The sequence below is a fragment of the Macrotis lagotis genome, chromosome X (genome assembly GCF_037893015.1).
Source record: "Macrotis lagotis isolate mMagLag1 chromosome X, bilby.v1.9.chrom.fasta, whole genome shotgun sequence".
In the NCBI taxonomy this organism is placed as follows: domain Eukaryota; kingdom Metazoa; phylum Chordata; class Mammalia; order Peramelemorphia; family Peramelidae; genus Macrotis; species Macrotis lagotis.
This window is the reverse complement of record NC_133666.1, coordinates 104,269,136-104,296,233: the sequence shown is the minus strand read 5'-3', so window position 1 is coordinate 104,296,233 and position 27,098 is coordinate 104,269,136. Positions and strand designations below refer to the sequence as shown.

General features: G+C 33.5%; 1 pseudogene; it reads right to left on the bottom strand.

Annotated features, from left to right (window-relative positions):
* Positions 1–480: 480 nt before the first annotated feature.
* LOC141498790 (serine palmitoyltransferase 1-like) lies at positions 481–21,739 on the bottom strand (annotated as a pseudogene).
* Positions 21,740–27,098: the final 5,359 nt, after the last annotated feature.

The window sequence follows — 27,098 nt, the reverse complement described above, 5'->3', positions numbered from 1 at the left end:
ACAGGGGTTTGGGATCGCTAAAGGCTTTACTCACTGAGTGTGCTTTCTTTGGCTGGCCAGCAGGAGGTGCTGGTTGCTTTCTCTGGAGTGTCTGTGACCTTGGTTGAAGTCCTCTCCCTTTCCTTGAAGGGAGGAGTTGGAGGTATTGAATTCATTTGCCTTCAATCAGTGGTGGGCTTTACCCTGGCCTGAGGTCATTCCTCAGCTGGGGTTCTTCTGCTTACACACCTGGGCCTGAGGCAGAAGTAGTTTGCATTTGTTTGTTAGGGGAGAAGTCTGAGTTGTAATGGGACTCAGCCCAGGGATGGTGTCCGCAGCTCCCCTGCTCCAGAGTTCTCCCCCAAGCCCTGTCCGGGATCTCCAGGGGGACAGCACCAGCACCAGCGCCTCTGCTCCCACGCAGACTCACGTCCCTGCGGTCCAGCCCCACCTCTGATCCAGCAGGTCTCTCTCTCCGGCCCTCAGACTCCCGGTTCCAATTCAGCTGCTGGACTGGTAGATCGGGGCTGATCCTCCCTCTGGGCACAGACTCACCCGCCAGAATTCAGCCACAGTTCCTGTTGGAGACAAATCCCGAGGTAGATGTTCTTTCTCTTGGCTTTTCTTTCTGGGTTTTATGGGTCAGATTTCTTTTACGAGGTTTGTTTCATGTGATAGATGGGGAAGAGATCAGGAAACTTTAGAACTGTGCCTGTCTTCTTTCCACCATCTTGGCCGGAAAAACTGTATATTTTTTTAAAAGGAGAATTATGATAGTTAATAGTCTTAGCTAATTTCCTGATAAATCACTTATTATTTCATAAGTAATTTCTGGAAAATTGACTAATTGTAATGAATAATTTCTGGTAAAAATAAAAATAAACTCATTCAGTGAAAGCATTAAAAAGTTTATAGAAAAGGCATTCTCTGAAAATATATTTTAAGTTTCCTGGGAATAGAAAATTGTTCATAAAGAGCAGTAAAACTATATCACTTGGAAGAATTTCATCAGGAAGTCTTGGGAAAATGACAGCAAATTTATTCTAATCTATCTAATATAAATCTATTTTAATCTATCAAATAAAATGTAAATTTAAAAAAAAAGTCTACAAAATTCAATATATTAGGATTCTAAAATCCTGCCCAGGACTTGTTAAGGACATAGATAAATACAAAAATTGGAGAAGAGATGATAATTTGCTGATTAAAAAAAGCTCTGATCAGTATATAAGGAATTAGGCTCAGAATGAAACTTTAAAATTCATTGGGACAAGGAACTCTGAGGTAAGGAAATTCATTCCACCAATACAGGTTACCATCTTCTCTGTAACTGACAGTGTCAGAAAGTTGTCTGCAGCAGTGAAGGATTAAGCGATTTGCCTGGTTCACATAGCCAGTAAGGGCCCAGATAGTCTTTTTTTTTTTTTAAAGGATCTTTATTCACTATTCTATAAATGAGATGAAAACACCACCTATTTTGATGGATTTTTTCAATGCTGAGTCTTGTTATAAGAAAGATATAAGATGCTCAAATCCCTTTAGAAACACTATGACTTTTTAGTACACTAAAAACTAATTTGTTATTTATTACTCAGAGAGTGCAGGGGAAAAATTAGAGGAAAAATTCCATGTATTTATTGTTCTCTCTCTCTTTTCTTTATGAAAATCAAGAAATAGGATGAAAAGTGAGAAAGAAATACTATAAATCCATGAAAGGCAGTATTTCTCTAAAAGAGAATTTTTTTTTTCCATGGGATGTATTTTAATCACATTGTGAAATGGTTTGGGAAATGAAACCAAAAATTCAGACAAAAATATAGGTGATGTTTCCTCTAGGTAATTCTAAAAGAAATCAAACCAATAATTTGATGTCAAAGAACTATCATTTTTTAATAAAATCTTCCAGAATAAACAAACACCTGGATTCTCTTCCATGATGTTGAGGGCCTCAATAGCAGCTGCAGCTCATAAGGGAGGTAGAGAGGCTGAAAAACAATATCCTTGACCAGAAAGTCACTGTGAAGAAATAAAACTGAGAGTAAGAAACAAATTCTTCTCACCACCACTTTATTCAATCTTAAAACCCAGCAATAATCCCATTGTCCTCTATTCATGGTCCTCTTTCTAAACAGATGTGATTTATGCTATGCTTAGGCAACAGACACTGTACTCAGAGAGTAAAACACCCTCTCTGATGATTGGACAGCATGCTGGTGGTCCTGTGCCTGTGTCTCTCATGTTGTATAATACAGTTACTATTATCATTCATCAAATATGATGAAAGAAATTAAGAGTTCATGTAAGACTTATATATGAAAATAAAGTTATCAGACTGAAAACATGGGATTCTCACCCAGCTCCTTTCTAACTTAAAATCCAATAATCTTTCCAGTACAAACCACACCACCAAAGACCTTCACTCTCCTTAAGTCTTCTCTTCTCCATGTTATACATTCCTAGTTCTTTCAAATAAACCCCCAAAAACAGTTTTAAGTTCTTCCCTCCCACATACCTTATTCTGGTTATTCCTCTATCAATGTCCTTTGTAAAACTAAATACTCAAAGCTCTACAGAGTTGCATCAGAGTATAACAAAACATGTGAAAAAATAGACTTGCAGAAATTTAGAGCTAAAGTCAGTACGATTTTTAATGCTTAGATGAGAAGAAAGAATGTAAAATGCCTAAGATCACATTAAAGAAAAAATTACTTATGAGGTTGAACTGGTTATAGAACATCAGTTTAACTTGCTTCAGTTCAAAGAGTCATCAAGGTTGATCTAAAGTTTTTTGAAATTTGTAGGCATCTGATACTCAAAACTTAACAACACAGAGAAGAACATTGGGGAGTAGGGAGAGTCTTTTTAATGTTTTCTTTCTCTCTCTCTCTTTTTAAGGATTTTTCTCATATCTATTAATTCCTACTAAGGTTATGTTAGTATATACATAGAAATATTTCTCTTATTTTACTTTAAATCTGTTTATTCTAATGAATTCAACTGAAGAGTTACTGTAAACCAACAATACCAGGCACTAGGAATTAAAAAGAGGCACTTTCTCAAGTTTTCAAGACCTTTCAAAGTCTAGTTTTAAATCACTTTTACTTAGTAAATCTTTGTCCATATGGGGCAATTGTCCAAGATATATAGATAGAGGTTCTACCTATCTAACAAATCTGATGAATTTGTTCTATATGTTCTATATATTGTCTATATAATTTGTTCTATAATCCAAATTATATGCTTTTTTATTGTCTATAGAATTAGACTAAATTCTTTCGACTATTTATAGATTTCATTCAAGGGGTTCCATAATGTTTCAGGTAATGTATTTCTTCCAAGAAGACGTTGAACACCTTTAGTGAGAGTATATCCACCACTTGTTTTATACGCTGTTTAATATTAATGATCTTGAAAGTATTAAGTCTTTTGAGGAATTTTGCAAAGGAACAGCCTTGTTGGAGGAGAACCTTTAAAGCAGCATTTTGCTCTACTGAATCAAAAGCACGTTTTTAAACTTTTTCTTTAAGGCAATGGGGTTAAATGACTTGCCCAAGGTCACACAGCTAGGCAGTTATTAAGTGTCTGAGGCTGGATGTGAACTCAGGTACTCCTGACTCCAGGGCCAGGGTTCTACCCACTACACTATCTGGCTGCCCCCCAAAAGCACTTTTTAAAGAATTTTATTTAGCTGAGATTAGCAGTTGATGCTAAGCTGTTGATGTGTGCGTGTGTAGGGGGTGGGGGTGTTAATAGTAAGTTTAAGAGATTTTTATAGCTGTATTAAAGTTACAGAGAAGAGATATAAGGCAAGGAGATCAATTAGGAAGCTACCACAATAGTCTAGGCCCTAGTGGGCCCTGACTAAGCCTAAGAGGAAATAAGGCACCAAACTAGGGTAATAGGCATGTGAGGAGAGAAAAATAATAGATCTAAAAGATATTGTAGAGGTGGAAATACCAAGTTTTGGCAGCAAAATAGATATGTGGAATAAGAGAGTGTGAGGAGTTAAGGCTGATAATGAGGTGTAAATTTGGATAATTGGATGGAGTACTCTCCACAGAAATAGGCAAGTAGGTTTTGGAGAAATTAAGAGTTCAGTTTTGGATGTGCTAAATTTGCAATACTTATGGAAAATATGACTGGAAATGTCCAATAGGTAAATAGTGATGGGGGTGCCTTGAAGACTTTAATAATTCATTTTGAAGTATTATATTCCATGACTTGCAACCATTCCAAATTATTAGAAAAATATTGATATTAATTTTTTGTGGGGGAGGGGATGTTTCTTGGAAGTTCTTGTTGCAATTTTTTATAGTAAATATAGAAAATAAAACTTTGTGTTCTCTGTACCTTTTAGGCTACTGTATTACTGTAAAGATATAATATTTTATAGGAATCATTAGCAGCTATGTTTTGAGAAGCATGGAAAGACATGCTAAGTGAAGTAAGCAGGACCAAGAGAATATTGGGACATTAACTATATAACATTGTGAGATGCTCAACTATGATGAATGCAACTCCTTTCAGCAGTTCATTGATCAAGGACAATCCTGAGAGATTTGTTAAGGAAAAAGTTGTCCACATCCAGAGAATAAACTATGGATGCTGAAGGCAGAACAAAACATTCCATAGTAACTTTTTTAAAAACTTCTATTATTTTTCCCTTCTTTGTCATGGTTTTTTCCCCTTAATTCTAATTCCTTTCACAACATGACTAATATGGGATTATGTTAATCACAATTGTACATGTACATTTTTTATTTGATTGTTCATCAGGGAAGGGGTAAGGAAGGGAGGGTGGTAGAAAAATATGGAACTCACAAACTTTCTAATGGATGAATGATAAACACTACCTTTTTCATGAAAGTGGAAAAATAAAACGTGAAAAACATTGCCCTTTATTGCTGTCTATTTAGCAAGGAAAACAACTATTTATTGACTGAAGCAATTTTTGAATTGTTTTTGGTCTTCCTTTTGTGGCAAATGATTTATAAAAGCTGAATTTCCTTAGGAACTATGACTATCATTTTATTCATTTTCAGCATCAACTTGTTTTTTTCAACAGATTAGAGGTAAGTAGCCTCAAATTCAAGTCATGTTCTTATTTTTTCCAACTTGGTATTTATTTTTATATTTGCTGTAACAAGGCAATGTTCTAACTATACAGACAGATGATTAATGAAAGGACTCCCACATAGGTAGGTGGGTACTTCCAAACTATTATGTTGACACATAAGCTGTAATTATTTTACATTATTCTTTTTTGCAAATGTTTATCATGAGCACTGAAACAGAAGATTTGGTAACTAATATCCTTTCTACAAAATAATGTTTACTGCTGACTTTGGATCTATTAAAATATTTTTTTTCCAACTCCTTTTTTTGTCTTTATAGACAAAGACATTATTTCTTTTAGTTACAATTTCATTTTATCTTTTGGTTTCATTAACAGATGACTCAATATTTTCAGCATAAAATATTTTTGTTATCAAATGATTAAATTAATATTTTTACATTATTAAACAGTCATGTCACCAGTTTAAAAGCAGAAAGGGACTACTACACGAGACTGTATTTTTCTTCATTATATGGTCAAGGAAATGATAATGGTGATAAGCCTCTCTATACTTTGCTAAACTGGTCCTCCAACAATAAGATATATTCTATAGCTAGGACCATATCCAAATCCAATCTGCTGCCATAATATTCACTAACAAGATAAGGCAGCAGAATAGGACTTTAAATTTTTACAAATACAGAGAGCAATGAGGTATACTAAAAAGAATCTGCATTTGGTATCAGAAGTTGGGTTTAATCCCACTTTTGTTATTCACCTGTAAGATTTAGTTTTCTCATTTGTAAATTGTGGAAGGCAGATGATGTTTAAGATCCCTTTAAACCCCTAAATCAAGAATCCTTTAGTGAGTTTGAGTCTGAAATTTCTTTTCTTCTGTTCCTATTGCTATTCTTTTCTTCTCTTCCTCTTCCTATTCTAGTCTGAGAATTTTGTAACTCAGTCCTTAATGAAGTGGAAAAATGATTCTATGTTTCTATTATCATTCTTCTTCACCAATTCATTCTTAGCAACATGATTTCAAGAATAATTAGAAAATAAGAACTCTGCAGTCAACTTAAATTTTCAGGCAAACAATGTCAATCATACCTGGTGATCAATTACAAAAGATCTACCACAGCAAAATCCTCCAATAGAAGCTAAGGAATTCTCCATGTTAGCGCTGATTAGATCAACGTCATCAATCTGTAGAAAGGGTCAGAGAACACCTTTAAAAGAGAAAAACAAACCTCAAAAAATATCCTAGATCATTTGTTCAACATTATTAAGGCACATATAAAAAGAAAAACTTTTAGCATCAATCCTATATATGTTTAGATAATATCACTCTAATAAAAGTAAAATCCTTAAATTTAATTCCAGGAAAACAATTGTCCACTATTACAAGGACAGATAAAAATAAAAAAGCGAATTTCATCATTTGCATTAAATTAGACAAGTAATTAGGATTAAATAGTTATTTTAAGAAATAATTTGAATAACTTGAAACTAAATTTAATGTGATTGTAATTAAAATTCAAAATAATAAATCATTAAGCACTCTATAACTGTGATTAGTGAAACTAATGCAGAACTCATATTTACATTGTGAGTAGTACAAGTATCTGATAAAATGTGAAAAAAACTCATGATAACTGCATGAAATACAACAAAACATTCATAATTTTCTCCTTTTTCTATAGATGAGATGGGGGGGAGGGTTTACAATTATTTGCCATAGTCACATATGTATGTGAAACTAGGAAAATAAATTCAGCCTTCTGACTCTTGATGCTAGTCTTTCCACAGTACTGCTTTTCAATGAAAAGACTCTGGCAGTAAAATGGTAACAATTCAAAAGGCAAAGATTAACTAAAAGGAGCAATTGAGACAAGCATATCCAACAAATATATAATCCAAGAGAAAGATAATAGAAAAAAGTGGATAAATTCATGAATTTGACTCAAGGAAGAAAGTGAAAATATAGGAAATAATTGGATGAGGAAAAAGCTACCCAACAAAAAAGAAGTATAGGATGATTTCTAGAAGCTGCATGGAGGAACAATTTGGTAGTGAGAGCAAACCATCAAAGAATCTTTTAAAATTATTTTACCTTTTAAGCAGGGTAGCTAATTTGTCTTTTAATGTTATTTTATTCTATTTTTCCCAATTACATACAAAGCTAGTTTGGGATATTCATCTTTTTGTGAGAAGTTGAGTCCCCCACCAAAAAAAAAAAAAAAGATTTTTGAGGTCCACATTTATCTAGCTTCCCCTGACCTTTCCTACTTCCCCAAGAGTGAGTAATCTGATAATGGTTAATACATGCTCACTCATATTTAACATATTTGCATATTAGTCATGTTGTGAAGGAATTAAGAACTAAAGGGGGGAACATAAAACAAGTTTTAAAGGGCAAAAATAGTTTGAAAATAGAAACTCATGATCTGCATTCAGACTCCAGTTTTTTATCTAGATGTGGTTGGTATTTTGCAAGACAAGACTTTTAGAATTGTCCTCATCACTGAACAGCTTGAAAGGATTTAAGTCCATCATAATAATGTTACCCTGATTCTGGTCATTTCACTCAAACTCACATCAGTTCCTGCAGTGCTTTCCAGGTTTTTCTAAGTCCACCTTCTCATGATCTCTTACATTTCCTCCCATTCATAGAACAAAATTTCTTCAGGCATTTCATAATTGATAGAGATCCCCTTGATTTTTTTTAAGGTTTTTGCAAGGGAATGGGGTTAAGTGGCTTGTCCAAGGCCATACAGCTAAGTAATTATTATGTGTGGGAGGCCAGATCTGAACTCAGGTACTCCGGTGCTCTATCCACTGTGCCACCTAGCTGCCCCCTCCCCTCCTTTTTCTAACCTACTTTTGTCTCCTACTTTTTTATCTTCTCCTTCCATTTTCCCTCTTTCCCCTCTTAATTTCCTCTAGGGTAATATAGATTTCTAAAACCTCACTGAGTGCTTATGTTATTTCTTTTTTGAGACAAATCCAATGAGGAAGATTCAACCAACTCTCATCCCTTCCCTTTTTTTCCCTCTAATACATTATTTGTGCCTCTTCCTGCGATGTAATTTACCCTATTCTGTCTCCTCCTTTCCCAATACAATCCTTTTTTAATACCTTAATTTTTATATCATTACATCAAATTCAGCTTGTGCCCATATCCTCCAAGTATATTCCTTCTACCAGAGATACAGTTCTCAAGATTTACAAATATCATCTTCCTGTGTAAGATATAAACAATTTAATGTTATTGTATAACATTTTTCCCCTTTCCTGTTTACCTTTTTATTTGAGTCTTGTATTTGAAGATCAAATTTGCTGTTCAGCTCTAGGTTTTTTTAATCAGGAAAGTTTGGAATATTTACTATTTCACTGAATGTCCTGCAATATTTTCTCCTTGACTTAAATTTCTGAAATTTGTCTACAATATTCCTTGGTGTTTTCTCTTTGAGATCCCATTCAGGAAGGAAGTAATTAATGGATTCATTCAATGACTATTTTACCCTATGGTTCATTCTTGAAAGATGTAGTCCAGGTTCTTTTTTTGATCATGGCTTTCAGGTAGTCCAATAGTTCTTAAATTCTCTCCTGGACTTTTTTCCAGGTTAGTTGTTTTTCCAGTGAGATATTTTACATTTTCTTCTATTTTTTCATTTTTTTAATTTTATTTGACTGATTCTTGATATCTTATAAAGTCATTAACTTCCACTTGCCCAATTCTAATTGTCAAGGAATTATTTTCTTCAGTTAGCTTTTATATCTCTTTTTCCATCTGGCCAATTCTATATTTTACATTTTTTAAAACTTTAATACAAAATAAGAAAGAAATTGTCATGTACACAGCAAAATATGAAAGGATTCATAATATAAAGCAATTTTCCATTTCAAGGAAGTCTATATAATAAATATTATACATGGTGTTCAAAATTGTCCATTTTAATTTGTTTCCTTGCAGGTTTTCTTCTGTACTCTGCTGTACATTGTTTACTGCCCTTCCCCCTTGAAGCCTACAATTAAGTTTAGATGTCTACATCCATATATATACATATATGCACATAAAATTATATTCAAACTTACATAAACACACATATAGATAACACAGATATACCAAAATTTTATATGTATATATATGCATACACACATATCCATACACATATACACATTCATAGATACATATACATACATATTCATAGATTTCTATGTATTTGGTTTGCATCTCTTTTTTTATAACATTTGAAACTAATAACTCCCACTACTTCTCTACTTTACTTCTATTCTTTAATCTATTGGTCTTTGAACAATTCCTCCCTTACATACCCTGCCACACTCTCCCTCCCCATTGACCTGCATACTCTTCTGTATAAACTCTTATCCTATTCCCTCACTCTCTAACTCAATACCTTCTCTATCAACTCTTTTAATTTCTACCTGAATTTAAAATGATTTTATACCTATAAATATGTACTATACATATATGTAAATACACACACAAAACAAATCATTCCTTCTTCATCACATTCCCAATGACAATAAGTTTCCAGAACTATTAATTCTATTTTCCCAATTCCTCTGTATCAATTATTCCTCTTGTATCTCATTTGAATAAGATGATAACTCAATTTTTTTATCTTTTCCTACACTACTATACTCAGGTCCTACCTTAATTGTTCTTTGGAACTCCCCATTACTAATACCAATCTTGGACACATGGTTTACATTATCATGTACAAATAGTAAATAATTTGTCCTTATTGAGTGCCTTGTAATTAATTATTAGTCTTTGATGTTTACCTTGCATTTCACTTGGATCTTTTATGCCAAATTTTCTATTAAGTTCAGGTCTTTTTGCCACAAAATCCTGACAGTCTGTCAATCCATTGAATGCCTTATTTTTCTGCGTTCAGGATTATTCAGGGTATGATATTTTTGGACAGAACCCCAGTACTTTTGCTTTTCTGTGGTCCTTTAAAGTAGTCATGGCTAGCTCTTGTGTAGGTCTAATTGAAGCTCCCCCAAATTTGAATAATTTTTTACTTTTGTTCTTTATATTTTTTCCTTAATTAGGGGGCTTTGGAATTTAGCTATGATATTACTGTCAGTTTTCTTCTCAAGATAATGTAAATTTATAGTGTGTCCAGTCAGAAAAGATATATGATTTTCTCTATTTTGTTTAACATCACATGTATAGGAGTGAAGGCATCCAATAATGGGAAAGATTCAAAGCTGAAACTTGCCTAGACATAACTGGCAATATGGTAAGAGGGCTAGAGATTCAGGAAAAGAAAAGTGTAGAGTTGAAGTGGTTCACCAAGTGTTCAAGATGGAAAAAGTAGAGGACAAGACCTGGGCATTACCAGGGAAATCAGAATCTAGAATGCTGGAATGGAACATCATTATTTTCATCTATTTGAGCTGTTCTCATTCCAATAAATATATTTTTATATTTCTATTGTTGTGGTTCAAAACTTCAATAAAGCCTGATTCTTTAATCTCATGGACCATGTTTTCTGAAAGAGTTTATTTGGCCTTTTAGTTTTTTAAATTTTTTCTTAAAATTGCCAATAATACTTTCATTTATATTATTCCCCCAGGATCAAATATAAAATTCTGATTGGTTTTTAAAATCCTTCATAATTTAATCCATTCATACTTTTTTTTTGTTTTTTGCAAGGTAAATGGGGTTAAGTGGCTTGCCCAAGGCCACACAGTTAGGTAATTATTAAATGTCTGAGACTGGATTTGAACCCAGGTACTCCTGAATTCCAGGGCCGGTGCTTTTTCCACTGCACCACCTAGCCACACTCAGTCATACTTTCTAATATTCTTAAACATTTTTTCCCTTCCATTTACTGTGACCCAGTGACACTAGCCTCCTTGTTGTTCTTTATCCAAGATATTTCAAATTTCATATCTCTGCATTCTCACTGGCTGCTCCCAATTCTTTTGCAGTCTGCTGGTTTCTCTGATTACCTTCTGGTCTCACCTATAGTTCAACATTTTCTTTTAGTTCAACATTTTAAAAGAAGTCTTTTCCAGTATTCCTTAATTCAAGTGACTTTTCTCTGAGATCATATCCATTTTATCATAAATGTTATATGATATGTACCACAGTACAAAATTTTTATGTAATATAAACACAGTTTTTAAATGTTGTCTTCCCACTTAGATAGCTCTCCTTTAGGGCAGAGACTGTTTTTTTCTTTCTTTGTATCTATTGCTTTCCAGTCTGGTATGTAGCAAACCCTACTAAAAGCTTGCTGGCTTTCCCTGGTTATGATGCAAAGGCACTTAAGAGATGTTTCATGTGAATCCTTTGTTGACAATGCTAACATTTAAAGTTTTAAAGTGTGTGATCTTGCTTGGGAGCATTTTTGTTTCTATTTGAAAATTGCCAATAACAGATTATTTTTCCCATCTTAGTCAATTTGGACCTCATTGATTTAGGGATAGTGCTTACTCCAACACCAACTTTTTTGGTGTGAGTTGATATAAAGAGGGAAGGAAATCGGGTTCTTTATGTACCCTGACACAAAACAACAAATGGAAAAACCAACATTAATTATAAAGAACTCACACAAGAAAATCACCCACATAGCACACGCACACATGCTTTTCATTAGCAAAATAAAACATACTATTACAATTTTTCAAATATTAGAGAACATAGGAATTGTTTAAAACTCAGGACCAAAGCTGGAAAAAAAGAAAAAAAATCACTCAAAGTTTTCTGAGATATAGCCACGGAAGAATAAACAAATGATTCAACAAAATTAATCAATGAATGGTGATAATAAGAAAAATTTAAAAATTAAAAGGTAGAAGGTGGAAACAAGGGGCGGAATAAAGAAACGGACTGGCCCCAACTCTCTACCAAATCACACTAAATAATTTTAAATAATGACTATAACCAAAGTTGTAGAACCTACAAAAAGACCGAGTGACACAATTTTCCATCCCAGGACAAGTTAGAAGATCCAGGGGAAGGGTCTGCTGTACCAGGGTGAGAGAGGAGTGTTGGAGTGTGGCTGTGTTGGAGCAAACTGGCCCAAATAATCGAAGAAGAGACAACGATGGAGACTTCGAGACCTCTCACCCCAGAGACTGCCATGGACAGCTTGGAAGTTCAGGAGGAAAAGTCTGTCACACCAGGTGGGAGGTGGAGCCTAGGCTGGCACAGGCCTTAGCAGGGCAGACCAGGTGCCAGTAGACCAGGAGCAGGGCTCAGGAGTCACTGAATCAGCAGAGGAAGCTGTTTCTGGAGCTTTCAGTCCATTGATGGTAAGGGAGTCAGGAGATTACAGGGTTCTTTTTGCATCACTGAGGCCGAACTCTGTTACTTTGCCTATACTCAGATCTGGGTCACAGTCTTGGGGCCCAGTCCCACGAAAAGGAGTAGAAGCACAATAGAGTTTACAGCCTCAGTGGAGCAAGAATCCTCCTCACAGTTGTAGAATAGAAAGGAGTACTTATGGTCACCCACAGACTAGAGCACAGGCTAAGGAGAATGGTACAAATCTCTCCTTAATCATAAAACCTCAGAAGAATTGAAAACTTTCAGATCTCTAGAAGCATCTTTGAAAAGAGCTGCAATAAAAACCTGAAAAGCTTGGGACAATGCACACTACACCCTGGAGGCAGAGCCCCAGCATAAACAATGAATTAAAATCAAATTACAGACTTGGGAAATGAGCAAACAACAGAAGAAAAAGATCTAAAATTAGTTGCTATGGTCATCAGCAGGGTCAAAATACAAACTCAAAAGTAGAAAACAAAGTCTAAACTTCTCCATCCAAAGCCTCCAAGAAAAACATGAATTGTTCTCAGGCCACGGAAGAGCTCAAAAAGGACTTTGAAGAACAAGTAAGGGAGGTAGAGAAAAAAATTGGGAAGAGAAATAAGAGTGACTCAGGAAAATCATGAAAATCGAGCTAGCAACTTTGTGAAGGAGACAAAAAACACTGAAGAAAATAACATTTTAAAAAACAATTCAATTATCATGGCATCACAATCAGGATAACACAAAATTTAGCAGCTTCTAACTTAAGGGATTGTAAAGCTTGAAATCTGATATTCTGGAAGGCAAATGAGCTTGGATTACAACCAAGAATCAACTACCGAATAAACTGAACATAATCTTTTTGGGAGAAAGAATGGACATTCAATGAACCAAGGAGATTTTCAAATTTTCCTGACAAAAAGACCAGAGTTGAAAGAAAAACCTGATCTTCAAATATGAGCCTTAAGTGAAGGATAAAAAGGGACTTAATGATGTTGAATTGCTTATATTCCTTCATGGGAAGATAATCCTGATAACATGAACTTTTTTATTTATTATGGAAGTTAAGAAGACATTGAATATGAAGGGATAATATATTTAAAATTTAGCATTAAAGGGTGAGAGAGGAATGTACTATGGAAAAGGAAAAGGGAGAGGTAGAATGGGGTAAGAAGTAAGAAAAACATTTGCAGTGGAGTGGAAGAGAGGGGTGGCTGGGGGGAAGTGAGTGAGCCTTACTTTCCTCGAAATTTACTCAGAGAGGAAATAACATACACTCAACTGGGTATAGAAATCTATCTTACACTAGAGAAAATAGGAGAGAAAGAGAAAAGGAGAAGGGGGGAATGGAAGATTCTGGGAGAGGGTAGTCAGATACAAAATATTTCTGAGGATAAAAGGAGACAGAGACTAGAATAAATAGGGATGGGGGAATAGAATGGAGGGAAATAATTAGCAATAGTAACTGTAGGGAAAAAATAATGAAACATTTCTCTGATAAAGACTTCATTTCTCAAACATAGAGAACTGAGTCAAATTTATAAAAACAAGAGCCACTACCCAATCGATAATGTTCAAAGTATGAACAGTTTTCAGATGGAAGTTTTCAGTATTATCCATGCCAGATTAAAAAATATGTCCTAACTCACTATTGATTGTAAAAGTGCAAATTAGAAAAATTCTGAGGTACTACCTCATACCTACTGAATTGGCTAATAGGACAGAAAGAGAAAATGACAAATGTTATAAGGGATGTAGAAAATGAGATTAATGCACTGTTGGAGAATCTGTGAAATGATTTACAATTCTGTAGAGCGATTGGGAACTATGCCAAAGATCTATAAACCAATGCCTACCCTTTGACCTGCTATCAGTTCTATGTTCCAAAAAAATAAAAATAAAAATAAAAAACAGGAAAGAAAACTATATTTATAAGAGTATTTATAGCAGCTCTTTTTTGCTGGCAAAGAAGTAGAAATTGAGGGGATGTCCATCAGTTGGGGAATGGCTGAACAAATTGTGGTATGTGATTATGAAGGAATATCATTCTCCCATAAGAAATGATGAACAGGGTATTCTCAGTAAAACCTGGAAACACTTACATAAGCAGATGCAATGGGAAATGAAATAAATTAAGTAACAGCAATATTGCAGGATGATCAGTTGTGAATGACTCTCCTTTTCTCAGCAATGCTGTGACCTAAGATAGTTCTGAAGGACTTATGATAAAGAATGCTATCCATTTCTAAAGACAGAACCTGATGTTTTTTGAATAAAGATCTAAACATACTTATTTTTTAAACTTCATTTTTCTTGAGGTTTCTCTCTGTTTTGGAGGAGGAAGGCGGCTATGTTTACTTTTACAAGATTACTATTATGGTCTATATATAGCATGACTATCTTTATAACCAATACCAAATAACTTGCTTTCTCAATGAGGAGGAGTGGGGGGGGGAGGGAGAGAATTCAGGATTCAAAGTTTAAAAAATGAACATTAAAATTTGTTTTTACATGTAATTTGGAAAAAATAAAATAAAATGGAAAAAATTATAAGGCAAAATAAGATCTTGCAGAATTAAAAGAAAAATGATACTAGAAAATCAAGACTTAACTGTGTTAAAACAAATGCTGAAATAAAAATGAAAATAATCAATACAAAGGATATGTTAGAAAAACATCATGAAAATCAACAAAGGTAAGCAACAAGACTTATCAAAGTGGAAATGAATGTACACAAAGTATTGCACAGTTAGAAACAGGACCTCAACAAAATCTATGAGTCCTCCAAAATATTAGTAAATACATACTCAATTATCAAACCAACCTCACAATGCAATGATTTTATGATTACTGACATCCTACATAATTTTGCAAAATAAAAGAATTGGAACCCTTTGGTTTAAGAAATCATTAAATAATTTTTTCTCCAAAGTGAAAACAACCAACAAAATACAAACAGAAAGAGTCCACATAATGCCTATTAGAGGACAAAATTTAAAATACTACTTATCATCATGGTTCAATTCAAAATGAACAAACAACAAAAGAAAACTATCACAAACTGCCAGAAGAAAGGCAGGAATAATTTATAAAGGCACAATATTTAGGATCATAGCAGTTTTGAAAGAGGATGAAAGAATGTAGAAAGTAGAAGAAATATTTTAAAAATTAAGAAGGATCGATTATAACCTCAGAATTAGTCATAAAGATCAAGAAGACTGTGACTATGAAAATAAGAGATATTTGAGAATCAGACTTTGAAAAATGTTCTGCGATATCCATGCAAAGCAAGACCTCAAATTTAAAATAGCCTCCAGAGAAAAGAATTAATTACTTAACAGAAAAATAATTGCTAATAAAAGGATAATAAAGAGCACAGAAAGGCATTTCTGAAAAGGGTAGGAGGAAGTGGGGCACACAAGGAAGAATGGGAAAGGGTCTAGGTAAAGTTACTATATTTTAAAAAAGGCAATTTCAAGTTAAAATAACTTAAGATGAACATTAATAAAAACAAGAATTTTGTTTAGAGTAGCTTTATTAAATAAGGATTAATAAATAAGAATCTATTTTCTTTTGATAGGAAGACAGAAGAAAAATTTAAAATAACACTAAATATAAATACACTGAACTCTAAAATAAAAAAGCACATCAATAAATAGAAAATAAAGATATATTATTTTCTAAAAGGACATTTAGTTCAGAAAGCTCAAAGGACAACATATTTAGAGTTGGAAGGAGTTAAAGGAGTTGTAAAGATATATAATCCTTCTACTAATCCAACATTTTATTTTACAATTGAGGAAACTGAGCCGTGGAGCCCAGGTACAATTAAGTACAGAGTAAAGATTCCACCATAAGTCCTCTAATTCCAGATCCAGGGTTGATATGAAGACACTATTTAAAATTTACCATTTATTACCAAATCACAAAAAGTAACAATGACATTTTGTTGGACTAAAATGAACTTATTATCCCCAAAGAGAGTAGGGAGCTGTTCTTGAAAAGTGACACTTCCAAACAAAGGATGGAAGCCAGAGGACACAATATATCAATGGAGAGCAAAAATCGGTGGTAAGTCTCTTTTGTCCCTTGTTCCAAAAGTGAATGAATATGCCAATTCATTGAAGGCCCCAATTCATTTAAGACTGAATTTATATAGAGGGTTTTAGACAGAGAGCTGACCTTACACTAATAGAAAACCGCCTAGTCACTGATAAGGCAAAGCACTGGAGGTAATCCAGACTACTAAGATAGGAATGTTCTATAAACTTCCTAATAATGAACTGAGGAGTAGGAACCCAGGAAACTTAATGCTTAACTAATGAGGGAAGGAGACAATGCCCAGTTTCCAGGTCAATTAAGTCTTAACATACCTGCTATCTGCTGGCTAGAGTTGTACAACTCAAACCTGTTTCCACCAGCTTCCATTGGCATGGAAGAGAATCCATCTATTTCATTTTCATTGTGAAAAATATGAAAATCAATATATTTAAATTCTTTAGATTCTTAAGAATCATAAGTTCGTTATTTTAAATTCAAGTAGTACTATTAGATATTACAGTGATTAAATAGAATGCTGACTTCCTAGTCTAAAAGGCATTTACTAGTTGAATGAAACTGGGCAAGTTACGTAACTTATATCCTCCTTAGTTTCCTCACTTATAAAATGGAGATAGTAATAGTTCTTTCTTCATAGGATTGTCCTATCCAATTGGGTAACATATACAAAGCATTTTGCAAAATATTAAATGCTGTAAAATTGCTAGGTATATTACTATTACTGGGGGGGGGTGACTTTGAGTAAGTCACTTTTCGGTCTCAGTTTCCTCATATATGAGAAAGGGTAAAGAAAACATAAATGACAACCTATTCTGCTATTGAGATGAGACATTTAAATGTCATAGTCAAACCTAAATGAGGCAGTATTCCAGAAATTGATGGCTAAAAAGTCATAAAAATGTTTTACTTTATATCAATACCACAAAGAATAAAGCTTTGTACTTTTAAAAATCTCTTTAAGATTAATTAGAATGCCATCCTCTAAAAGAAATTTTATATCCCAACTTACAGACTTACATTGATCCCAAAATGTTTAGTGACTCCTCGGCCATGTTCTCCTAGAACTCCAAATGAAAGGCTTTCCTCCAAAAATATTCTTGCTTTGTACTTATATTTAAACTTGACCTAAAAATATATGAATGAATCATAAGTTAAAATTGCATTCTTTTTGGAAATATACCTGAAATACTTTGGAAATTAAGAGAACTAACCTAAAAGAAAAATATTTTAGATATTGTTAAAGTGCTATTGAATTCTACGACAGCCTTTTTGATGTGTTTTGAAAACATCACAGACCAATTTCATTCTTTAACACAAAAATATGAGGAAGTAAATCAATTAGATTATATTAGTATAACTGATTTCTACCTTAACATATCTATTACTTTTTAAATACTTTATGGAATATTTATTTCAAGATTTCTATCATTATCTCAAAGAAAAATATTCATAGAATCAATCAATAATCAAAAACTATAGAGGATTCCTTTAATTAGCATATTATACTTTTCATCTGTTGCAAGCTAAACTTCTTAATTCTTACAAACTCTTGGTCACAGTTAATTTTTATCCACAAATAGATCCAGTGTTCATATATAATCCTTCTACTACAAGAAACCTTCGAGTTACACATGACTTATGAGGATTCTTCAAAATAAACAAACAAAAAACTTTAAGGGATGTCCATCAATTGGGGAATTGCTGAACAATTTGTAGCATACAAATGTGATAAAATACTACTATTCTATAAGAAATTATGAGGGATGGGACTTCAGAATGGCCTGGAAAGGCTTTTATGAACTGATACTTGAATGAAGTGAGCAGAACTGAAGAAATATTATATTCACTCACTGCAACATTGGTGATGATCTGCTATAATGGACTTGTTTGCTTCAGCAATACAATAATCAAAAACAATTCTAAAAGACTTGTAAAGGAAAATACTATCCATATCCAGATAAGGAACTGAGGAGTTTAAATGCAGACCAAAGCTTATGATCTTCAATTTTTAAAAGTTGACTTACATATTTTTTCCTATTTGATCTGATACTTATTTCACAACATGATTAATATAGCACTATGTTTAGCATGTTTATGCATGCATGGCCTATATTAGATTGCTTTCTGTCAGGGGGAGGAGGGAGGGAAAGGAATGTGAAGCTCACAATATTGCAAAGAGTGATTGTTGAAAACTACCATTGCACACAGTTGGAAAAATAAACAAAATTTAAAAAACAAACAAGATGGATCAGTGGATAGAGTACCAGCCTTGAAGTCAGGAGGACTTGAGTTCAAATTTGACCTCAGACATTTAATAATTACCTCGCCATGTGACCTTAGGCAAATCACTTAATCCCATTTCCTTGCAAAAAGCAAAAAAAAAATAAGAAATTTAAACTAATAAAAGTGATATGTCAAATAAAAGGAAAAGAAACTAACATTTCATCGCTAGTATTTAAAAATTCTAAGTACAAAGGAGAATCTTTTATTCTGTCTTAGAATGATTCTTAACAATGTCTGGAGGTTACAAATTCAGCTAAGTAATGTCTATTAAAGTTGATTGGTTTTTGTCCTTTGTTACTGAAGAAGACCAAAATGTTTGAGACAAATGTTTGAGACAAATATGTATTCAACATAATGTATTCAACTGTGGCTAGGAAGTATAACCCCCTGGCAAAAAATGAAAAAAAAAACAAACCACAATACCCATAGGTCTCTGTTTTTCAAAGAAAACCAAAGTGGACATGCCTCAAACCAGCCAGATCATTCTAATATACTTTCCTTAAAAAAAATTCCTAACAACCAATATAAAATAGGACCTGACACAATAGAAATTTAGGAAGGGAAAGAAGAGATATTCTGACGATTTGAGCTACAGAGCTTCATACAGGCAGCCAAAGTGGAGGGAGTAAACATTGGCTAATGCCATTCTTCCTTATTTTCCATTTAGATTTAATACAAGGTGAAAAAAACAAATATAAGGATCACTGAATATTCATTTTGGTGGCTATAATAATATGGGCTTTAAAAGCTCTAAGGAGATGAGTGGAATATTCCCAATAAAACCATTTCAGGGTTAATATTCCTAGTTAAGTACTTTCTGAGTTAAGAGATATTTAAAAAAAAGAACCAAGTATTATTCTTAAACTATTTCGAGAAGAAAGCCCCTTGTATTCCAAACAGGAGGCTCACTCTCTTAACTTTTGAAAAGACTGCTTTTACTGACTACTAGAAGACTAGTAGACTTTTTTTTCTCATGAGAAAAACCTTGCATTCCAAAGAAACTCATAAGCCTCTTGTTTGATGATAAGACTATTTTTACTGACTAGGAGGATAGTAGAAGACCTTAAATACTCAGACATTATTTCGCTTAGACAGACATATAAGGTCATTAAAAGTCTTTTTGATGTTCTCACCATCTGGATGGTGAGGTAATATTTTATGAAAACCTTACATTCTTTTCTTTCCAACTCTGAAGACTAACCAATGAGTCAACAGAGTGAGAGGACAAGGAGGAAGAGGGGATCGAATTAGGCCATAAATCTTGTCTGACTATGTCAATTCGGGGCAGCTCCTTGATCTTCACTACCTTTGTGAGACTTGTTAGTGTGCCCTTCTCTCAAGAAAAGCCACAAAAAACCTTTTTTTCTTTTTGCTCAGAGGGGTCTCTCAAAATTTTTTTGAAGCGGATTTTTATCCCTCAGAGAAAAGGTTAAGGTTATTAATAAGATAACATAGGAGAGGTTATAGTTCAATCATTTATTCATGTTTGACTTTTCATGACTCCATGGATTATATAATCCACAGGGTTTCTTGGTAAGGATATTGCAATGGTTTGCCATTTTATTCTTCAGTGGATTAAGGCAAACAGAGGTTAAGTGGCTTGCCCAGGGTCACATAGCTGGTAAGGGTCTGAGGTCAAATTTGAACTTGGGCCTTCTAGTGCTCTATTCATTGAGATACTTAGCTGCCTCCAAGAGATGGAAGGGAATTATAAGGGGAAAAAACCCAAAACCCAAACCACAAGAAAAAAAAAACAGTCTTTGAGAACAAATGTTTTAATGAAAAAAATATTTAGTCCAAAGTAGGTTTAAAACCTGGATAAATTTTTACTTTCAAAGGAAGATCATGATAAAAAATACTCTTCCTCCAAAAGTAATGTAACTTTTACTTATGATTCAGAATTAAAATTTAATACAGAAATTTTTAAAAATGAAAACTACATAGCAAAACTATGCTTTACCAGAAAACTAGATGCCAATATCAGCTGCAGGACATATCAAAATGAGAAAGTTAAAAAGTAGGAAGAAGTTTTTTTAAAGATCAAGATATTTTTAACCTTTCCTTTATGGCCCTGTACAGGTGGTATGTATTTCAATCAATCAAAAGTTTGAGGGGTATCTCTTCTTTTTAGGACATTAATTTAATACCTTTAATCTATAACAAACAATAAGTAGAGACCTGTTCCTTCTGTGTACTATAAATATTCAAGATGGAAAACAGATGAAAACTGATTTAATAAAGTATTCATTGCTTGATTTTTATTTATCATACATGATAGTTTCTAACTTAACACACGAACTTTATATCCAAGTTTGGTAAGTACTTTCTTGCTTCAAAATGTTTTTCAAAATGTATACACAAATCTATCTGATAGTTCCCATGGACCTCTAAATGGAGGATTGGAGACTCCGTGGACTAGGCAAAGAAAAGACTTCTAACGGACCTTTGAATGGATGCTTATTAGTAAGGCAATATTTCAAATTGTTCAAATTTTTTTAATATAAGAATGTCAAGTCTATGAAAGCCACTTTTGAATTCTTATATTTATAATGACCTTTCTATACCAAACCAGAATTTTTAAACAGTTTTTCCAGTGCACAAAAAGAAAAAGGAGATAAACATGTGCTATTTTTCCTTTGGCCTATTTAATCTAAAAAATAGACTATTAACATAAAATTTTTCTACATTAGAGTTCAAATCCATATCCGATGCAATTATAGCAGTAGAATGAAATTTAGGAATTAAACTGGTAGTGGACATCAAAACGTAAAGAACAGCATTAAATGAAAATTGTTACCAATATGTAAATGAAGAAAGAGAATAAGTTTTCTTGATAGGTTGCCATTCAACAAATTAAATACTTCTACTTCTGAGGAAGAGCCCAAAAACCCTTTTTTTCCTTCAAAATAATCTCATACCATTTGATCTTCATTCTCTTGTTCTTTCAGTAGGCACCACAGGTGAACCATGTCATTATGTTTAAATAATTTAATGTTGCTACAAGATGCTTGTAATCCCTTCTGAATAGCAAAACAGGCAACTTTATCTCTAAGAACAATAGAGACCATCCTTTAGATTGCCTAGTTCTCAGAAAATAAAAATGTTATAGATTTTTTAAAGTATGCAAAACCATTTTAGCTAACTTAAATGACTTGCGAATTAAAGTTTAAAAACTATACTAAGATGTTTGGGACAAACTGTACACTTAATTACTCTGTTTCTAAATACAAACCAGTATAAACTTTTTCATATGACTTCTTTCCCATGTAAAACCAAAATTATATCAATTTAATTAAGAGAAAAGATAAAAGTAATTGTGAAAGAAAATATTGTATCATATAACAAACTATGAGGAAGTTCAAACCAGGAAATGAGATATCCAGGAAGAATAAAATCACCCATTGAGGAAAATAATACTATTATCCTAAAGGTCTTTAAAAAATAAAATTAAAGATTAAAAAATTGCCTAGTTCACTTTTATGAAAGAATTGTAAACTTAACAGATTTTTGGCATATATAAAATATTCAAGTACATTTATAGTTTTTAAATAGCCAAAGCATACAGTCTGACAGATACTCAGTTTTATAGTTGTAAACATTTTAAAAAGAGCTTTAGCTTTTAGTAACAAGCCAAGTAAATTACCACTAAGTATAGGAAGCAGTGGGTGGACGTTTATTGATAGAATGTAACTGAACAAATGGACAAGCAACTTGCTCCAAATGACATGTATTAAAGGAAAAACCATAAAATGACAAAAATATCTTAAGGTTTTGGGAAGGCACAGTAAAAATTATCCAAAGGATCCACTGATTAGATATCTGTAAATTTTGTTAATGCTCAGAATGCCAGCTCATTTGTCTGAAAAAATCAAAGAACCTAGAGAATTTGCTTCAGCAACTTTATATAAAATATAGGGGAAGATAAAAGTATATACATTAGAAGTGAGAAGATAAGGACCCCCGCCAGTTGGTCAGAGGAGGGAGCTATGGTTTTGTAACCCAAGCTTTACTGTGCAGTGAGGGTGATAGAGACAGTTTCCTCTTATTATTGTGGTAGAAAGAGCTGAGTCAGTTTCTTTCCCATCACAATCTTCCTCTTATCACAATGGCAACAGAAATTCTTTGGTCTCATGTAAATCATAAACATATTCTGATGATCAAAGCATTATAAAAGACCATTTGTGCTCACATATTTATTATTATTCATGATTATAATCTTAAGATAAAATGACACTGTTCAAAAACATTTTAAAATTAAGTTTTGAAAGTAAAAAAAAGCGCTTTAAAATCTTTATGTGCGTGGTCATGAAGGAAAGGCTGAAGGAAAAAATTGTTTTTAAAGATCCATGTGTCTCCTGTAATGTTTCCTCATGAGAACCTTTCTAATACAGTTTCTGGGTTTTTCCTGGGGAGGTAGATTCTCAAGGATTTAATACTGTCTGCAGTTACTTTAAATAGAATTTCTCTTGCTCTTGAGTTTTGTTCATATATAGGAAAAAAACCCATTCTTAATGCACAAGTAAGAATGACCTTCAGTACAGCCTTCTCATGAATACAATTATGTTTCACCTTATTTTTATCCCTTATTTAGAAGTAAAAACTGTCTGGTTTCCATATTCTTGAAAATGATGTAATTTTAAAAAGAACTAAATTAGCCCTTTTTTTCTGATTGCATATCTCCAAATTTAGTCAGAGGAAATGTATGATGAAGAATTGTAGAATCTCACTTTTTATAGGGTATAAATTAAGCTATGAATAATTATGGTAACTTTCCAATAGGATAGAGATTAGTTATGAATAATTAGGATAATGAGGACTGAATTTGCTTTGCACTGGTTGTATAATATTAATGAAGAGATTGGGAGCCTATCTCACCAGTCAACGGTGGGATAAGACAGAATTTGGAGGAAGGATTATTATTATAAAAATGATCTGCATGTTACTATTTTTGACACATTCCCTGGTGTATATTATTATTTTGCTGCCTCTTCATCTCACATCAACCAGATGTCTTCTGCCATTATCTGTGTCTCATATGAGTAATAATTAACAACCATAATTAATATTTATAGAGCTTATTATGAGCTAAGCACTTTACAATTATTTTCTCATTTGATCTGCAAATGAAGAGGAGGCCCCTCTCCTTGTCAAGGAAAAATCCTATACATGTGCAAGTGTTCATTACATCTTGTGTCCTACAGGTGGTTCTCGTTATCGACCCTACTTTCTCATTCCCAGTTCTTTCTCTACTGCCTGCAAACATGGTTAAGTCTAAGAAAAAAAAGATGAAACCCTCTCAATATATTCATCGTCACTAGCTATCATCCTATAGCTTTCCTCCCTTTTCTTTACCTTAACTAAAACTCTCATTACAGTTTACCTTTAATTTAGCTTTCTCAAAGCATTCTTCCTAAAGTTCAGATTTGACCATAACACCCACAATCACTTAATAAAACACCAGGGGACTGCAGTGCCTCTGGGATTGACTATAAAATTCTGTTTGCATTCAAAAGAACTAAATTAGCTCTTTTTTCTGATTGCATATCTCCAAATTTAGTCAGAGGAAATGTATGATGAAGAATTGTAGAATCTCACTTTTTATAGGGTATAAATTAAGCTATGAATAATTATGGTAACTTTCCAATAGGATAGAGATTAGTTATGAATAATTAGGATAAAGTGCTTCATTATTTGCTCCACTCTCCCCACTCCCTACCTAATATGCCCTAACACACCCTAAGATCAATATAACACTGGATTCCTTGGTATTTCTGTGGGTATTTACACTGCTATTTCTCCTCCTCCCCACCTCCTCGATTCCTTTGTTTCAACTCATCTTAATTTTACTATTGATTGTAATTCTTCGGATATTTCCAGTTTATCTTTTATGTAGCTTTCCTGTATACAAAAGATGGATTGGAATGAGAAGAGACAAAGTGGAGGGGAAGAAGAATACGACAATATGTCTATTCCAATAATATTAGATCTGGCAGATAAAGTACCCGAAGAACTATGGGACAAAGATTTGTAAAACTTTATAGGAAGTAGCAAAAAAACAAAAAACAGAAACACCTTGGCAAAGACAAGATTTTCAGGAACAAAGATGATGGGAGTAGCAAATTGCTATATTTTCTATATTCTATATCTATCTATCTATCTATCTATGTATCAATATCCTATATTCACCATCAAAAAACTAAAATAGTAACCCTGAAATAGCAGAACCAGCAAAAAAGATTGGTGATACAAACTTTGAGCCCAAGAAGCATGGAAGACCAGCAGAAAACATCTATCTGACTCAGATAAAAGGGAAGCACAGTTCAGGGCAGGAAGTTCCCAGCAAGCCCCTCAGCAAACTACTGTGAGCTTGTGTAGCACAGCAGGTAACACCAGAACCTCCCATGTGCCTCAGCACAACAAGGAGAATGGGTAGACTGGTTACTAGAACTGCCATATACTTTAGCTGAGCTCTGAGCAAAGAAGTCCCCCTCTAGCAACCAGACTACCACCTGCTTCACTGTAGCCCTCAGAAAACACAGAGGCACACCCCAACACCAGCACTAGGAGCCCAGGTAAGTATCCGGTAAGCTGCCAGAATCCTATGGCCACTCAGCAAAGACAGTCACTCTCCACCCATCACCCTCAGTGCAGTACAGACATGAAAGTACCTTGTTGGCCTCAGGGTAAGATACCTACAGCACCAGGTAAACAGAAAGGGTTTGCAGTCTGTGCCCAAGAAGCCTGAGACAAGGAGCAAAGATTAAATTTAAAAGAAAAAAAGGTCAAAAAGATGAGCAAAAAAAAAACCAAAAAAATTTGATCATAGAAAGTTATGGTGACATGGAAGATCAAGATATAAACTCAGGACAACTATCATAAAATGTCTATGGACAAAACATCAAACAAAAATGGAAAGTGGTCTCAAGCCCAGAAAGAATTCATAGAAGTCAAAAAGAAGCTTACAAAATCATATGAAAAAAAGTAGAAGAAAAATAAAAAAAATGCGGGCGATACAAGAAAATTATGAAAAATGAGTCAACAGCTTAGAAAAAGAAAACTTAAAAAGTAGAATGGAAAAGGAGACACAAAAATCCACTGAAGAAAGCAAGTTCTTAAAAAGTACAATTGGCTAAAGAGTAAAAAAAAGTACTAAACCTAGTTGAGGAAAACAACTCCTTAAAGTTAGACTTGGGCAAGTTGAAGCTAATGACTCTATGAGACATCAAGAATCAATCAAACAAATTCAAAACAATGGAGAAAATAGAAGAAAATGTAAAGAACTTCATAGGAAAAACAACCGACCTAGAAAACTAGATGCAGGAGAGTCAATGACATAATCACTAGACTACACAAAAAAATCATAATCAAGAGGACATCTTTCAGGAAATTGCCTAGGAAAACTGCCTTGATGTCCTTGATCCAGAAGGCAAAATACTGATAGAATCCACCCATCACCTTAGAAAAGAGATCCCAAAATAAAAACCCCAAGTGACAGGGACAAATTTCAGAACTATCAAGTCAAGGAAAAAATACTACAAGTGACCAGAAGGAAATAACTCAAATATTGGAGAGCCATAATCAGGATTACACAGGATTTAGGAGTTAATAAAACAGATTAATACAGAAGGCAAAGGAGCTATCTTGACAATCAAGAATCATCTACTCAGCAAAATTAAGAAAAATACATAGAGGGAAAAATTGCTCATTCAATGAAATAGAACAATTTTAAGCTTCAATAAGGAGAAAATAGAATTATGATCTTTAATATCAAGACCTAAGAGAAGTATAAATAGTAAAATGAGAAAAGAAAACATAAGGGATTCAAAAGAGCTGAATTGTTTACACTGTTACTTTCAAGATGATACTTGTAATTCTTTAAAATTGTATCACTAATAGTATAGCTGGAAGGAATATGCAAACACTCTGTGTACAGGTAAGACTCATAGTGGAGGAGAAGATGGGAGATTGGGTAAAGGGCATCACTTAAACCTTACTCTCATTAGTATTAACTAAAAGAAAGAATAATATACACCATCAATTAAATGTAGAAATCTATCTCACTGGACATAAAAATTATTGTAAAAATTACCAGACAGGAAAATACGTAAAGGGGGGAGAGGGAAATTGACAGAAGTGAGGGCAGACCAGGAGAGTGGTAGATAGAAGCAAAATACGGATAAAGAGGGAGAGTGAAGAGAGAGGACAAACAGTAAAAAAAATAAATTATAGAGAAATACACAGTTATCATAATTATGAATGTGAATGGAATGAAGTCACCCATAAGACAGGAGATAGCTAACATCAAAAACCAGAATTCTAGAATATGTTTTTTTACAAGAAACACATTTGAAGAAGAGAGACAAAACAGAGTAAAGTTAAGGAACTAGAACAGAATCTAGCATTTTTCAGTTAAAATAAAAAAAATCC